This window comes from Tenrec ecaudatus, chromosome 1 (assembly GCF_050624435.1).
Source record: "Tenrec ecaudatus isolate mTenEca1 chromosome 1, mTenEca1.hap1, whole genome shotgun sequence".
NCBI lineage: Eukaryota > Metazoa > Chordata > Mammalia > Afrosoricida > Tenrecidae > Tenrec > Tenrec ecaudatus.
Window position 1 is genome coordinate 305,644,124 of NC_134530.1, and position 3,640 is coordinate 305,647,763.

Genomic DNA, 3,640 nt, shown 5'->3' on the forward strand with positions numbered 1-3,640 from the left:
AGGGTAGAGGGAGAGTGAGGGAGAAAGGGTGAACAGATGATAAGGTCTACATATAACCTCCTCCCTGGAGGATGGACAGCAGAGAACTGGGTGAGGGAAACGTCGGATGGTGTAAGATATGATAAAATAATAATTATTTATAAATTATCAAGGGGAGGGAGCAGGGAGGGAAGGGAAAAATGAGGAGCTGATACCAAGGGCTCAAGTAGAAAGCAGGTGTTTTGAGAATGATGATGGCAACATACGTACGAATGTGCTGGACACATATGATGTACATACAGATTGTGTAAAGAGTTGTATGAGCCCCTAATAAAATGATTATAAAATAAGAATATTAATTATGAATCATAAAAACATCTTGTACCTGAAGTCATTGTGCCCTAGTATTGCCCTTACATTTGAACGTTTTTAAACTTTCTATTTTGAAATGCAAATAAAAACCAATGAGCAGAGAAGCTCAGGAGGGTCTTCTCTCTCTTAAGTCCCTCTCCCTTTCCCTCAGGATTCAATCTTCCCTGTGTCTCAGGTAGCACCCAGATGGCTGGAGGGCTACCGGTTCGCCCCTAGTTGGATTGCTACAGTAGCTGCAACAATAGGCTCAATGATAGGAACAATTGTGAGCATGCTACAGGACCAGGATATGTTACCTTCTGTTGTACACAGGGTCACTATTTGTTGGAAGCAACTCATCAGTATCTAACGGACTGAATAAAAAGACAAAATATATTCTCCACTCTTTTCTATACAGCAAGCAACAGTTAGCCAGACCATATATTTGTCTTTCCTGCATCTATCTGCTTGTCCTAGCAATGCCTAATAAGTATTTTGTTCACAAGTTTTTAAATTGTAATGACTATACACATGAATACAATAGGCAAGTTCAAGGACATAGAACTTGTAAAATGCTGCTGGTGGTGACGATGTTGATGTTATTCTTGATGAGAGTGATGATGAAAAAGTCAATTGATAGATGAATATATAGAAACACACACACACGAGGACATCAAAAATTTATGGGAAAATTCCATCCTTTCTTTTTTTTTTTTTTTTTTTTTTAGTAATTACTGTATTCCCCTATTCAATCTTGGCTGCCACAAGCAGACAGACAGAAAGCACAAGGAAATTTTCTCTTATATCCCTAGGAAACTTTAAAAGCAGACAATTTCCATCATTTTAAAATTCCATTTGCCCTTAAACTTTTCAAAGCCTTCTCATATCACTGCAGCTCTGATCACCCTTCTTAGTTTTATACCTACATGTATAACACTTTGTTTTTCTTTTTTGATGAACTTTATAATCTGGTTTAAATTTGGTTTAATTTACACTGAAATCATATTTGTAAATTACTTGCACACTCTCTTATATTTGTTTTAAATTATTTAACAAATATTTATTGAGTACTGAGATAGTTAAAGTTTATTGTGCCAACCTGGCCAATAAACACATGTGGGATTAATTGAAGGGTGGAGAGAGAAAAGGCTCAGTGAGCCTTGCATTTCTAGTTCTCAGGTCTCTTGCTTTCTGATGGTGGGACCAGGATGCAGCTACCTTAGCCAGTTCCCTGCTTCAGCTGGCAAGGTTCATTTCCTGAAAGAGATCCCCAAGGAGAAGCCACATGGACCTACCCCAATGCAGCCCTGGGTGCTGGAGCAGCTGTGTGGAGACCCCTGCCAGTGCTGAGATGCTTACACGTTCACTGATTTGGCTTTCCTCCTGCAGTCAGCATCATTGTGTGAGTTTTGTGAGATGGAGGAAGACTTTGTGGATTGGTGTTAGGGGGTAGAGCCCCTAACAAATCACAGGTCTGGCAGGTGCAATTATACAGTGATAATAAGCAAGGATTATAGTAAATTCATAGAAAATATGAGAGATAGATTGAAATAATGGAGTCAGACACATTTCATAGTAGCATGCTCACCTCAGCCTCACTTGGTGGTCCGCGTGGAGAGAGGGAGATTTATTGCTAACCAAGGCTTATATATTCTCTAGGGACATGCAAACCCCCTAATTACAGGTGAAGACATATGTTACAGGAAAGGGTTGTGCTATAGGTAATACAGTAATGGGAGGGGGATGATCTAGGGGTACACATTCTATGGGAAGAGAAGGGATTAAGGGTATACATGTGACAAGATGGGCGGGTCCTAGATTCAGGATGGTGGCCTAACCTTGATTGCCCTAGAGCTGAAGACTTTATTTAGCCTAAGCTTTCAGGGGAAGCAATACACTGTCGCTTACAGCAGGGAGTGAGTCCTGCCTATTGTGGGAGAAACAATGGTGTCTGCTTGCTCTGGATGGCTGGAGTTTCCAGCGAGATAGCTTGACAAGCATTTGTCATTAGTGTAAAGCAGTGTCCTAGGTCTAACATATATTTGGGGGAGACAAACTTGGGAGAAATCTTTCTGTTTCCCACAATTCCCCCCTTTTGTTTTATATATTAAATTCAAAAGAACCACAGGGGTGAAGTGGTTATTTTCTATACATTGAAAGCTGTCAAGGCAAAACTTAATGACCAAATTAACGAAGCCAAAAATTCAGGCTTATGGTAAATGTTTTGAATCCAGGCACCGGGGATAAAGTCCCCCTATGCCCATCTGTTATTGGAGGAAGGCATGAGAGGGGCTGGATGCTGTGGTGGGAAGAAATAGAGGCAATAGAAACGCCTGCTTCTACAAGGAGATAGAATGAACCATGTGCTCACTTTAAGGCAGCACAGCTTAAAGGGGGAAACTATGGAAATGATAGCTTACCACAGGAAAATGAACTCGGACAATATCTCCAACCACCAGAGTGGTGGTCTTCCAGATTCCCTCCGTACCAGTCAGGGAATAAGTCCCAGTCCTATTTCCCTCAGTGCTGGTTTCCCACATTTCCCCCTTCTGTATTATGTTTAAGATTTAATAGTGTCACGGAGGCAACGTGGTCTCTCATCATATCTCTTAGCTTCCTATAGAAGCAACATGAGACTGCACGCATCAAAATTATGGTGATAAACTACACAGTCAAACAGGAACTTAAGCTATGTGAAATGTTTTGAGCCCAAGCTCACGGGTCCAACCCTTCCATGCCATTCACTAACTGCTTAATCATATTAGAGCCAGGAGATTCCTCAAGCTTGCCCTTGAATGTATAAAAAATATCCTTCTTAAGCTGATCAGCATCTAATGAAATGTTTCCCTTAAACCCTTGAAAACTTTTCCTGATCAAATCCGAATCATTCAATGTCTCATTATATGGGTAAGGGGTTATACAAAAGTCAGTAACATTCCAATCACATTTTAACACTGATGTTGCAAGTCCATGATCTGATCTCCAAACCACTGGACAGTCTGCTGCAGCTCCGCTACTTTCCACCCCAGTTCATCGTCCACCTTTGCCTGAGTGGCCCAGAGCTGATGTGAGTTCACTTGCCACTTCTGCACGAAATGTTCAGTTTTGATGGACTCACGTAGAGCTCCCCCAGCGATGGCAGCAGTGGTGGCAATGGCTGTGCGTCTAATTATGGCTGCGATCAGCATTCCCACGAATCGGTGAGGTCTCCTCAGCATCTCCGACACCACTTGCACTATGAAGGATGATTCTGGACTCCTCTCCCATCTGCGTTTCATCTCCACCGGGATCCACACCCCCATCCTGCTCT

At 41.9% G+C, this 3,640-nt stretch overlaps 1 pseudogene; it reads right to left on the reverse strand.

Moving 5' to 3' along the window:
• Nucleotides 1-1,062: 1,062 nt before the first annotated feature.
• On the reverse strand, nucleotides 1,063-1,170 carry LOC142437670 (small nucleolar RNA SNORA31; annotated as a pseudogene).
• Between the last annotated feature and the right edge of the window lie 2,470 nt (nucleotides 1,171-3,640).